Consider the following 15,043-nt stretch of genomic DNA (forward strand, 5'->3'; position numbering starts at 1 on the left):
TTACAGATTCTGCATGGCAGTGACATGATAGTCAGCCAGGACAAACACTCTTAAAGGAACAGGAAGAGCATGGAAGAGCGAGGGATGAATGAAACATGGGCAGATGAATAAATATCACACGGAGGAATAATCCACGCAGAATAAGGACGAATGCCATGCGCCCGAGCTAGGCGAGCGCAACGTGAGACGGGAACTGTACACCAGCTGTCTGCCCCGGCCGGACCAGACCTCTCAATCTGGCCTCTAATGGAGAATGACGGCACTGAATTGCACAGCGCAGCAGCATCCGAGAGTGGCGCCATTGCTATTCACCCAGCATCACACGTCAGGTTTAACAAGTCAAGCACTCCAGTGTGGACTGCAGACCAGCCAGGCACATCTCACGTTTGTCTTTCAGAACCACAAATGCAGCATGTGTCAGAACGCCATACAGGCCAGGAATTTTTCTGTGTGCAGGCCTTTTCTTATTGTTCTGACGTAGCCAACAGTTAGACACTGGCTTGTATATCCTCAGCCATGTGTGCATTTTACTGAGCATTCAAACATAACAATGATTTACATTTAATGCAAAGGGATTATAATTATAACTGAACAGAGCTTGAGCAAAGGAGGGCTTATGGATTTGCACTTGGCAGTGGTGGGGTCAGAACCAACAACCTTCTGGTTCGTAGTCTAGTACCTTTAGCAATGAGCCACCACTGACCCGGTAAGTAAGTCTAGCCCTGACAGCACACACCACAGCATAAATACAGTCTGCTTCTGGGAATGCCGTACTCGCTTCCTCAGATATGTCCTACCACATCTCTGCACGTATCCTAAACATCTTCAACACTCCTGTTCATGCACATATCAGTTCGGGCCATGCCCAACATGGTCAGCTTTTCCAGCAAACTGCGAAATGCTGACTGTGGGTATAAACTCATCCAATCAGGTGGGGTATAAAACAAACTTTGTTCCAGCTGCCAGGAGCTACCAATGCCCACCTTCTCCTCAGCCCTCTACATCAGAAGCCCTGTACTTCTGACCCGTATTTAGTGAAAACACAACCAGAACTTTCGGTAAGACAGGCTGGGGTGTAGTCACGGCAACAGCTGAAGCCTGAAGGGTTTGTCAGACAAACAGCTGCGCTGTTGGCTAGCTTTGACGCTGTTTGTTAATTCTGTAATTCTCTGTTCACATGCTGTAAACGTCACAAAGAACTGGATGGCAAATTCTTCTGTTTTTCTCCTGCTGAATTTCTCACACCATACAAACCTGGCATCCATTTCTGTTTGTCCAGAGCACACACATCTTACAGAGACGTCAGCGGCTAATACCCCAGCCATTAGAGGGTATATGTGGTAGAGAATATGTGACCGTCGTTACATTTTATGACACCGCTAAAAGTTATCACCTGAAAGGATCAGAAGTCGTCTGGCTGGCATAGAAAATGTTGCAAAGGCAGTCTGCAAAACTGCACCATTTCAAATCTCTCTCTGAGATCTGGGTGTGTTCAACGATATCATATTACATCTTTTATCATCAGTTCTGAATACACAGAAGAGCACATTTCAAAACGACCAAAAGCAGAACATTCCCAAATGTCCACAATAAAACACAGTAGGACATGACAGCCACATTCCTGTCTGTGAGAGCAGGATTAACTGGAGATGTGTGTGTGTGTGTGTGTGTGTGTGTGTGTGTGTGTGTGTGTGTGTGTGTGAGAGGGAGAGAGAGAATTGATAGTTTGTCTTTTTAATGACCTTGAGGAAGTGAGATTTCTATGGTTACATAGCCAGTCAAAGCACATGACAAATACATAAGGAATCAATAGAACAATATCTTTTTATGATTTAAATGTAATGAATGAAAATAAATAAATAAATAAATAATCCCTGTTTCGGGAACAATTTTGTAAAAAGTCTGATAGTTCATAAGTTAAAACCTTCACTGAGTTGCATTATCATCTTTATGGGCTACACTACCTTTACATGTTTATGATGTACACTACCTTTACATGTTTGGGCTACACTACCTTTACATGTTTATGATGTACACTACCTTTACATGTTTGGGCTACACTACCTTTACATGTTTATGATGTACACTACCTTTACATGTTTGGGCTACACTACCTTTACATGTTTATGATGTACACTACCTTTACATGTTTATGATGTACACTACCTTTACATGTTTATGATGTACACTACCTTTACATGTTTGGGCTACACTACCTTTACATGTTTATGATGTACACTACCTTTACATGTTTGGGCTACACTACCTTTACATGTTTATGATGTACACTACCTTTACATGTTTGGGCTACACTACCTTTACATGTTTATGATGTACACTACCTTTACATGTTTGGGCTACACTACCTTTACATGTTTATGATGTACACTACCTTTACATGTTTATGATGTACACTACCTTTACATGTTTGGGCTACACTACCTTTACATGTTTATGATGTACACTACCTTTACATGTTTGGGCTACACTACCTTTACATGTTTATGATGTTCACTACCTTTACATGTTTGGGCTACACTACCTTTACATGTTTATGATGTACACTACCTTTACATGTTTGGGCTACACTACATTTACATGTTTATGTAACAGGTTCAAGTGCAATGTTCTTATCATGTGATTCCTAGGACAAATATATTAGCTGAACGAGGTCTTTCCTTTCTCAGTTTGTCTCACACACACACACACACGCACACACACATGCACACTCACACACAATCACACACACACACGCACACACACACGCACACGCAATCACACACACACACGCATACATGCGCACGTGCGCATGCACACGCACCTGCACTCACACATGTACTTGCACACACACATGTGCACGCACACACTCTCACATCATCACACCTACAATAAGGAAAGGTAAACTGCTTTCACTGAACAGGGACCAATGATGCAGGATGCTGCCACGGTAACCCAGCTTCCACGGCAACCCAACAGTATGTTTTCAGTGAAGTGGGAATGAACATTACCTCCAGGATCTGGTCCTGACTTCTTAGAGCAAAACAAGGGAGGTAATAAGGCTGCAGTCGGAATCTCCTAATGGGGTCAAATGTTATGAGTTCTCCTTTAAATCAAGTCAGTAGAAGTTGTTTATTTATTTTCCTCTCACCCCACCTCCTGTAGTAATGATGAAGTCATTGACAGCCGTGACTTTTAACTTGGCAGAAGAACGTCTTTTCTTCCTAACAATTCGAATGTTCTCCTCAGTCCTGCTCCTCCAGTGGTGTAAAGAACCAAGAATATTAAAGTGAAATTTCTCACTGGATTGTGTTAATAATTAACCATATGTGCATGTTCAGATGAAAGGTTTCCCTCTCTGAGGCAGATGCATGTACTTGCAGGCTTAGTGGATTCCACCGTTCTGTGGCAGATCCTCCGTGCGTTGTGTCTCTGAAGGCACATTAGAATTTAAAACACATGTCCATCTGTGTCAGAGATATAAGCTTCTTAATTCATTCATTCTGCGTTCACAGTGACTTCCACTAAAATAGCAGAACTTTGTCTGAGAATATTGAAAGCTTTTCAGGTACATTTACCACTAGGTTCACATTGCCTGCTCTGTTTTTGAGCCTCTGAACACATTCCACCTCTTTTCTCTGTCCTCAGTTGAACTCAGACATGTTGTCATTTTGCTCTCATTTCATATTGCAGTCTTTAATCTCATGAGTTATTACATGTCCCACAACTCTCACTTACTTTATCTTTCTTGCTTTCTTTCCTTGTAATAAAAACTCCCTCAAGCAACAAATGCCCAGTAGTCGAATTAACTGTGTACATCACCCCAATTAATTGTGGAAGCGACCCCTGTGAAGGACCTGACATCTCCCATCTTATTCAGGTGGAAATGAGTTACGTTATTGGGAAGAACTGCACTCCACCCCTGCATGGCAGCAACCAACTAGCTGCTACAACCTGAGACATATTGTGGTAAGTAAAAGAAACTAAAAAATAAAACAGTTAACACAGACAATTTGAGACGTTCTCAGGGGCTTTTCCCTGTATGGGTTGTGCGTGTGAAATACTAAGGTGATTTATTTGATGTAGTAGTTGTTTCTGTGGAAGTTAGTGGATCTTCTGCTAGTCCACGTTCTCAGACAGACGTGTCCTCGTGCACTCGTTTCTTGTGGTGGTTGCAGCCCTCCACCCATTTTTTATCATTACTCGTATTCATACTCGTATTCATACTCGTATTCATACTCGTACACATATTTTCATCCATTTCATTCATACTCAGTTAGTCTGTGGACATCTTTCACAAGTGCTTCTGAAGGTCCTTCCCGTGAGGTCTTCACAGAAAGACGAAACAGACTGACGTGTACCAGCCACGTGTCCTCTCATGCTAATGTGAATTATTTAGTCTGAACTAAAAACACAGGAAACAAAACGAATGAATATTTTATGACTAAATAAATAAATAAATATTGCTTATATTTTATATTGTAGTAGTCAACAGCTTTAAAAAAGAGCCATCAAATTAAAAAGTGACAGACAGACTCAGCAAGTTTTACAAGTAAATGGAAAAGCCAGCAGAATTTCTCGAGGAATTCACACATCTGTCAGGACCATTAGTGCCTGTCTGCTAAGTATTCACCAAACACATTCATAGCTGTCATCTTTACTTTTTTTTTTACGGAGCGTGTGCGTTTATTTTGGTGAATTGTGCTGCTCTCTATCACTCTCGTTACTCTGAAGCGCGTGTAATCATTTAGTGAGGGCCAGACACCAGGACCACATGAAACCCGTTTGGGTCATAAGAATCCAACCCATACAGCTATTTGCATAATGGAATTAAGGGAGGGACGCTGTGTCTTCAGGACGCCATTAGACAGGACTTTTCTGGAGTGTAATTAGTGGCTTCTGCCCTGAACCTTCATTAACATGCAAATGGTAGTCTTGCTCAACCAAGAAATATACGGTGCATCAGAGGGAAAAATGCCAAATCTATTAACGGCCCCCAACACTTCAGATGGCCATTGTGCATTTCATGTTCAGCACCTTGCTTCCAAAATGGTTCTGTGAATCAGTCTGAGTGAGGAGTACATACACAGACGACTTTATAAACAGGCAGGGTCCGAAGCCATCCAGCAGAGTAGTCAGACGTTGATTAAAGGAAAACGTTAACTTTCAGATTATCATTTAAATAATACATTCTCTGATGGGAAACTTGGACATAATACATATTTTGAATTTTTTTTAATTACAGTTTCAGCTGTAACATCTATGCAATAAGGTTAATTTTACTTTGTGTTGTCTATATGTTTTTGTAATGTGTATATGATGTCTACATATTGTTATTTATATTATGTCTGTTTTTTGTCTATTGAATGTTGGTTTTTTGTGTTTATATGTTTGTTTTTTGTGTTTTCTATATAATGTTTGTTTTTGTGTTTATATAATGTGTTTTTTGTGTTGTCTATATAATGTGTTTTTTGTGTTGTCTATATAATGTTTGTTTTTGTGTTGTCTATATAATGCTTGTTTGTTTGTGTTTATATAATGTTTGTTTTTGTGTTGTCTACACGGTGTATGTTAATTGCTGGATTTCATCATTACATTTGTACCCTAAAGGATTGTATTTACACATTTAAATTCCTGATGTCTGGCGCAGCTTTGATTACATTCCATGTTTCAAAATAAAGAATTATGGTGCTCTAGAGTGCACTTTACAAAACCTCCAACTGATACTGGATAATTACCACATGCCTGGATATTAAATAACTGTGTTTTAATGTTGCTGTGGGAGTGGGACCAGTATTTAGGGGATCAGAAACAATTCACATTTATTGGCTCGGTGTAACGTACAAACCACTGTGCTGCAGTCTTGAATACACAGTGGAAGACCTGCCTCAGTAAGAGCACTGGGGAGAGTTACAGCCATCATAGCACAACAGTGGAATGCAAGCTATATTAGGGTTAGTATGAACAAATAGTAAGGATTTCTAAGGTTTAGTAAGGTTTTATAAGGTTTAGTAAGGTTTTGGTACACTTTAGTAAGGATTTGTAGGTTTCAGTAAGGTTTTGTAAGGTTTAGTAAGGTTTTGTAAGGTTTAGTAAGGTTTTAGTACACTGTGGTAAGGACTTGTAGGTTTTACACACTCACTCATCTACACTCACACACACAAACACAATGCACGTGCACACACACACACACACACACACACACACACACACACACACACACACACACACACACACACACACACACATACTCACACACACTCACCTGCACACACATACTCACACACACACACACACACACACACTCACTCACCGGCACTCACATAGACACACAACACACACACACACACACACACACACACATACTCACACACACTCACCTGCACACACATACTCACACACACACACACACACACACTCACTCACCGGCACTCACATAGACACACAACACACACACACACACACACACACACACACTCACTCACCCACACACATACTCACACACACTCACTCATCTACACACACACACACACACACACACACACACACACACACACACACACTGTGAACTTTGTTCCCTCTTAACTACTCATTGCTATTTGCAATGCAGATTAGCTCATCTGATTTAAATGTTGTCTGTCATGAATACAGTTGAACTTTCAGACATGTGAGAAGAGGCCCTGAAGAAATCACCCACGAACATTCACACATTAATCAAATGAGGAATTGGCCATTTGACAGTTCCATGAATCCGTCCTCTGGCTGAGGTCATCCTGCATTGTGGAGAAGTCCGTGGGTCGTTCTCCTTTTGTTAACCTGCCTAATTAAAGTGCAAGGCCAGGCCAGGATGACAGCGCTATTATGGGATTACTTTATTACAGCGAGACTTTCGAAAACTCATTGATTTGCAGGCGTACGAGGGCAGTGGGGTGCTCTACAGCAGATGGCAAAAAACGTTTTGGCTGTAAAAATTGAGAGGTCGGGGCATTGCATAAATCTCTATTAAGAGCACCTTTCAGTCAGTGCAGTGTGTGTTTACAGACACACCAGTCAACCATGTGCTTCAGTGAAATGTTGCTAAGCCCTTTCGACACGGACTTTGGCCCTGAATTATGTCTGCACTTCACGTTTAATGTTCGCTATTCAGAAGCCAGGAACTGCAGTTGGGTGAAAATTACTGTCCTGAAGGATTCAGGCAGGACAAGAATATCAGCAGAACTGTTTCAATAATGACATTATGTCTAAATAATGTTTAAGTATCACAGTTATACCTGCAGTCTCCAGTTACCTATGCACAGTTATACCTTTATGCAGCCATCTACACAAAGCACTCTCACTTTGGATTCAGGAGGAGTGAAATCTGATTGGTTCTGGAATTACATCATGGATGGGAAAAAAACCTGACTGGCAGTACCATGCTCCAATCATCTCTCTACAGTCAAAAGGAATGGTTTCATATTTCCTTGAAATAACCCCTCCCCTCTCCTAATGACGAGACTAAGGACAGTTTAGAGATATGATGAGTCAGCGCTAATGCAGCCTGAGGGTTTATAATCTGCTGGTACTTCTAAGAGACATTTGAACATTCAAGCAAAATAAAGCAGGTAGATGCATGTGAAAACCCCATCTCCTCATTTCACAGGAGAGGCAGTTTTCTCAATAATTCATACAATTAGTTTCTGTCCTTAAGCCAGCTCTTGGGTCCCAGTGATGCACTTCAGTGATAGAAGCCCGACCTGTCTTATTAGTCAGTGCACATTGATTTTGCGCAGAGCGTAATTAATGTGACGGCATGAGCTGTTGGTTTTGGACATCTGGACGTATCAGGCGAGCTGCTCACTCTTCCACTGCCACGTTTCACTGAGCTGAACTTCAACCAGGGCAGTCAGATAATTTCCAAATCGACTATACAACAGAAAATTAATGACACGTTTAACCTTGAAGGTGACAGCATCTCAACACAACACACTGCTGCCAAACTCATTAAACAGAAATGCAGCATACTGAGTATTAAGGCACCAACAAACTTATTTACTTAGCAATCTTTTTTTTTTTCCCAGGTGGGCCTTTTCCTCATGTGGATCTAAATATCCAGAGAACCTTTTCTCAAGTGCAGAAACAACCTTGGTGTAAATAAAAGACTTTGATTAACGTTGATTCAGCTTCTCAAACAAGGGCACCACAGGTGATTCAAATTCAATACTGACATAGACTGTTATTGAAATATGAGCATTTGGAAAATTTCTCTGAAGTGTACATCATAGGGTCATATAATTTTATTAAAATATGGAATTTCATGAGCATGCTTTAAGATATTATAGTGCAGTGGACCGTGGTGTTCTTTGCCCAAATGGTCAGAGAAAGAGTTTACAGACGAGGACATTTGCAGGCGAATGTTATAAGATGGAATCTCTTTCAGTTATAAGACTCTGTGTCGTTATGGCAGAAAGGATGAGATATTATTAGTAGCATTAAAGGGAAAAGATGAAAAGAGCCAGATAGATTAGAAAAAAATGACTTCTTACTTTTCCACTCTTTCAATATCCTCACTTTTTTCATCCCTATTTTAGAGTATGTGCAGACTGCCATTACGGCACTGAATATCTGCTCAGAATGTAAGAGCAGAATATTACGACTTATACAAATTATGGGAAGAAGCTCTTTGGGCTTTTAAATAACTGAAGGAGAACAAAATGTTCAGTTTGTACATTAGTGTAAGTCGCTAAGTGCATAACACCCTCGTTAGAGCTCACCACACTCACCACGGAAACAGCAGCGATGGGACAGGCAGGTCTGCTACCTGGAGATCCACACTCACCATGGAAACCGTCTCACTGAGACAGGCAGATCTGCTACCTGGAGATCCACACTCACCACGGAAACCATCTCACTAAGACAGGCAGGTCTGCTACCTGGAGATCCATACTCACCATGGAAACCGTCTCACTGAGACAGGCAGATCTGCTACCTGGAGATCCACACTCACCATGGAAACCGTCTCACTGAGACAGGCAGATCTGCTACCTGGAGATCCACACTCACCACGGAAACCATCTCACTAAGACAGGCAGGTCTGCTACCTGGAGATCCATACTCACCATGGAAACCGTCTCATTGAGACAGGCAGGTCTGCTACCTGGAGATCCATACTCACCATGGAAACCGTCTCATTGAGACAGGCAGGTCTGCTACCTGGAGATCCACACTCACCATGGAAACTGTCTCACTGAGACAGGCAGGTCTGCTACCTGGAGATCCACACTTCGTTAGGGCTGGAGCTGGTCGGATCTGAAGTCCAATTGTTTGCATACATGCAGGGGCATATCCCGTATCCCTGCGGGCATATCCCGTAGCCCCGGGGAACGAGCGGCACATGGTCGACATTTTGCTCAATTGATGCAAATTGTCATAAACACCCATGACCTGGGAATAGCCAAACTGCATTTAAGAATCAGTGGTAGTTAAACAATTAGCACTGCTGTCCTCTCAATGAGGAAACTCCCGTTCACACTCATTACGGAGTTGTGTCTTTTAGCAGTTTATCCCTGCTGCTTTACGAATTGTGAATTACACCTCATTAATGTGTCATTTACATAATTACTGGGAAACAGGACAGTGTGCGCTGCAGGAAGGGAGAGATGGAAGACAAATGAAGGCAGAGAGCTTCATGAAGACTCAGGTGCTAAGTATGACGTGTGATTAGTGATGGGGGTAAGAGCCACCCACCCCCTGCACCCACAGCCGGCAGGGCACTTCGCTAACGGGCTCACCCCGCCGGACGCCCCTGGCAGGGAGACAGCTGTGAGCTGATGGGGTCCTGGCCACGCAGGGTGGGTCCGCATCTGTGATTAAAATGGATCCAGCGAGGTGTTCCATGCTAATCCCAAGACAATCCCGCACAGAAACAAAAGCAATTATTAGCACATCTCTCATCAGACAACAGACGCATTCAGTGGTACCTTCTGTGAATCACACAATCTGAAAGCCATTCTCACATAGATCTGGTTCACTTTCATCAATGTTGTAAATTATGATTATTCGATGAATACACATGCTCACATAACAGTACAATATAATATTTAACATACAAACAGGAAATGTGATAGTCTCTGCCCCCATGATGCGAGAGAAGTGCTGAACTCTTGTTTCTTAGATGTAGGTATCTGAAATAAAGTTCCTTTTAACTGGAAAATCAACTCAGCCAACCATTACTAGTGAAAACAGGCAAAACAGAATTAGGACAAGCACACCTCAAATCTAAAGTACATAAAATATTTCTAGCAATGTCTTTGGCCCAGTAAGGAACATTGTGGGATATTTGTAAGATAAATGGACCCACAGAAACACATGACAGGTCTTTAGCTCAAGTATAGAGTGCAATTAACCGGCAAATGAGGCCAGGCAAACCCAAAAGACCAATAAGAATGAGCAATACCTCCAGGGGAATGAAAATTCCAACTCGTAACTAATCTGAAAACAGCTTAGTTAACTCCAGTGAGCTGCGAAATGACATGTGACATTTTAACCAGGTCAGATTAATGTTTAAAAATCATTTGACATAGAAGAGCCCCATCCAGTGAAATGAATTTCATACTAATGGACAGCAGCCAATATGACAGCGAACAAGGATAAGGTTATTTCTGGCACATTCTGTGGGATAATGCTCCCTGCTAAATGCTAACAGTGTATGTGCACACAGGTCTGTGCGGGTGTGAAGCATGACGGGTTGCAGGTGCGTGCTATCCTACATGTTCGGCTGTTGAGTCCTGCTTTCTGTGATGCAAATGTCCTGTTGTGTTTTTGTACTGTAATACATTGTGGAGCTGACTGAGGTCCTGAGACAGTCCTGAATTTGATCGCTATTCTTCCACAGAAGGTGGACAAAATTTGCATTACACTGGAAAAAATGTGAAGTTTGTTTCACAAACTGAAATATATGGACCTTATATATATATATATATATATATATATATATATATATATATATATATATATATATATATATATATGGGCAATTACATTTTACACAAATTATGTATTATTTATTCATAAATAATGTTGCCATTACACATAAAGTATATACAAAAATACTTAGAAAATGTGCATTGTATGATTTCTTTCCTGTATTTGACCTCAGGAACATCACTTCAGTGTCCAGCAGTAGCCTGCCAACACAGAAGCTCCACATCCTGATACACACGTGAGTACACTGGAACAAAACACATTTCAAAATCATTTTTGACCAGTGTTGATAATTTGTTGATAAAGTGTTGATAGTTGATCATTTTATAGTTATTGCAGATCCAGTTGCTCTGAATTTCAACAGGGCTCAAAGCCAAGATCATTTTCTTTAAGGGAATAACGTTGATGGTTGAATAAGTGTTGAATCGCTTGCATTTCATTTGAGCCTTGTTCATACAAACCTCCATGCAACAATATTTTGTAGAGAAAAAAACAGGTATATTAGAACACGATTTAATCTCTGGAGAGTAAGACGGTGACATACCATTAGCCCCGTGTCAACAATAAGATCTATTCTTCATACAAACCAATCTATTTTTACTAATATTAGAATACGTGGTCACAGAATGATCCCAGCTGTAATTTCTAGGTGTTAGACAGATGGGGTTTGTTCCAGTGGGAGAACAGACTCTGGACTAGTTCAACACCCAGCATGCTGGAGTGTATTATCATAGCCACAGATTTGATTGACAGGAAATGCCAAAGATCCTGCAGTGGGAGACGGGCACTTTCCTTCCCTTACGAGTCTGAATGCGAGACGCATGGCCAGGAAGCGGTATTCCGATTCCTAATGTGTCTTTATTATAACTGATCCCGCTGCACCTGAGCAAAGCGTAAACTTCATTCATCTTAATCCAAATCTTATTGGCACCAAACCTTACATGGAAAATTCCAGAGCAGGAGGAAGGAGTGCGCGCATGGCCTGTGACATCATAGGGGCCGGAGACGCATCTGTAGAAGAACTGTGAGACAATACACCACATCTAAGGACGAGCTTCTGAATACACAATAAAACACACAACAGAATACACAACAACATACTCCACTGAGACTTACTGTCCTATAAACTTCCCTTCTGATTAAAAAAATCCTCTGTGTCTGAGAGGGCATAGAAGGGAACAGCAACTCTCTCCTCTCTCTCTGCGAGGGTTTTCTCTCCTTCGTTCTTTCTCTCTGTTTTTTCTCCCCTTTTCTCTCTCTGAGAGGTTTCTCTCTCCTTCTCTCTCTGAGAGGTTTCTCTCTCCTTTACTCTCTCTGAGATGATAAGGGTTTTCTCTCCTTCTCTCTCTGAGAGGTTTTTCTCTCCTTTACTCTCTCTGGGATGATAAGGGTTTTCTCTCCTTCGTTCTTTCTCTCTGTTTTTTCTCTGCTTCGCTCTCTCTGAGAGGGTTTTCTCTCCTTCTCTCTCTATAGGGGCTCTGAGATTTATGGTGTGCTCTGATGCATTGCTGAGGTTCTCACACAAGCCACCCTACTCTCCTTTACTCTCCTTTGCTTTTCACATCACTGTTGTCTCACTTAAGGTGCCCAGAGAATTCCCCCTGCGATGTCAAGGTAGGTCTGTTCTCCAGCTCAGAGCGCAGGTACCTTCTCGCGTCTCCTCCTGAGATAAAGTGTGACATGGAGGCCCTCTCCTGAGGTGTTATTAATACATGGAGAGGAGTGGGAGGTGCAGGAGTGGAGACACACGGCCAGCCGTGGCCTGGTACACGTGCTTATTTAGACTGGTAGCAACACAAAGTTGTGAACTCGCTCCCAGAATCAGGAAAAAAGCACAGTTAATTAACAGTTAACAGTTATCCATGTTAATTGATCCTTTGTTTGAAGTGCAACTCTCTTTTTTGAGGAAGTCACTGTACAAAGACCAGTAAAGAAATAAAAAAAACCTTAAAAAACAGAAAGCAATAAAAAAAATAAAAAATAAATTCCCTTATTATTATATATGCATTGTTTTGTGATTTGTGGCAAAAACAATTCATTAAGTACATTCTTATTCATTTTTCATTTTACACCTGATCCATCTTACCTGTTCAGAAAATATAAATGATAAAATTGCATTGAAGCGAATATTATACCAATTCTATTTACTTCAGCTAATGGGCGTGATCTGTTTGAAGATAAATCAGAGTGCTTTGGAACAAAATGGACAACAGTTAATTTCCAGTGACAGACGAGTGTAAAGAAGCAAACAGCAATTTTAAGGAGTTTGACTGGAGGGTGACGGCGTACACTGGGAGGATAAGACTGATCTGGTCACCCAGTGAACCCCAGATCCTACAGGAAGCAGGCGTACAGGAAGCAGGCGTACAGGAAGCAGGCGTCACCAGTGAGCAACCGCGTCTGTCCTAGCAGTGTAACTAATGGTGATAGCATGTCTGGAAGAGTCTGATGTTGATGTTGGCATTCTAAACATTACATGCAGACCAGCCATTACTGTAAACATATGCAGAGCGGTTCTGAGCTCATTAAAACCTTCCACCGCCAGCGCTGAGTGACAAGCAAGACATTTTTCTTTTTGATGAAGATTTATGACCTCCTGTCCACTCCACTTAAAGGCAGTCTTAGAATCAGTTCTTCTGAGACGTTTTGTCTCAGCCTCACCAGCTCGGTAAGGGTCTTTTAATAAATTACACTGCTGACCCCTCCCACACACACACCTAGACCCATACCCAGCTGTACAGCTCTGTCAGCTGCTGAAGTCTCCACCGGCTCAGACTAAAGTCTATGCTCAGACTGGTGGATATGTGGGCTTGGCCTGATGGCCCTCGGTGCTGAAGCTTGGCGTGGTGCTTTTATGAGACAGACACGCCGCTCCTACCAGACTGAAGTGAGGCTTTACATATCAGCCCCTGTACTCCAGCCTGCGGCACACATCGCCCCAGGGCCAGGGTGAAAATAACCACGCGTTTATGCTTCCTCAGTCCTGCTGAGTTCTGAGTACTCGCTGTCAGCAGCAAACGGAGTTTAACAGAAATGCTTTGGCATGCTTTACTGTTTTAACCAAAGGGCTCAAATCATATTATCATTATTCAAATGCTTTTGTATATTTTAAATTAAGTGGTGTCTGGGTTAATTACTTAGGGGCAACGCTCACCTGGGAGAAACCACTTTCACACGTCTGTTTCTAAAAGTGACGTTGAATGCAATAATAGCAGCTTAAGGGAGAAGCAAAGATGACTTCTAAAATATCGGTGGCTTAAAATGGGATTTTAAAATGACTGTTCTCAAAAGCATCGTATCTTTATTAGTCTGGCAATGCCGACAGCGTTAAAGCGCCTAAACGCAATATTCTCCTGTTTTAGCCACTCCTGGCGAGCTGTGTTACCTTCTGCCTTTGAACGCTAGCAACGTGATTGAACCAAATCTCCTGAACAAACTCTGCGCGCTCTTAATTTGGAGAAGGAATGAACTGGCGATCAGAGCAGAAGGCAATGGGGCTCATTCCTTTGTCTGTGGTCAAGGTCAACTGGAAGAGGACAGGGATCAGCAATCAAAAGTGACACCAAGGATTGACTGCAGTGATTACAGGCATGACGAGGGAACTTTTAAAGGTTATTAATAATGATTTATGGAATTAATTAAGTAGGATAGGAGACCGTGCCTCAGATACATTCAGTGATGAAGAAATAAATGTGGAATGCCTTCAGAAACTCAAATATTATTCTATAATCGTACTGCAAGCTGAAACCAATAGCCTGTTTAAAAAGATTTATAGTTAAAATAGAGGCTTTAACTGCATATCAAAGATAATCGTCTTTCAGTTAGCTTTTCAGTTTGTAAATGGGTTAATAACCTATAAATGCCTTTTAAAATATGTTTAGGTTGGACTCCCAGACCGTAAGACATCAGTACCACAAGACTGGATGCTGTCTTAATGTTTGACACTATACAAGTTATGCTCAATGACAAAGTGTTATTATTATCTCAACCCAGAATGACCCAGAAGGTTCAACAGAAACAAAATCAATTATTTATTTAGGAGTGTTGATTAATCTGATCAAAGGTTTGAACTAGGATTGTTCCC

The sequence above is a fragment of the Electrophorus electricus genome, chromosome 23, assembly GCF_041902795.1.
Source record: "Electrophorus electricus isolate QZ-2024a chromosome 23, ASM4190279v1, whole genome shotgun sequence".
NCBI classification, from domain to species: Eukaryota; Metazoa; Chordata; class Actinopteri; order Gymnotiformes; family Gymnotidae; genus Electrophorus; species Electrophorus electricus.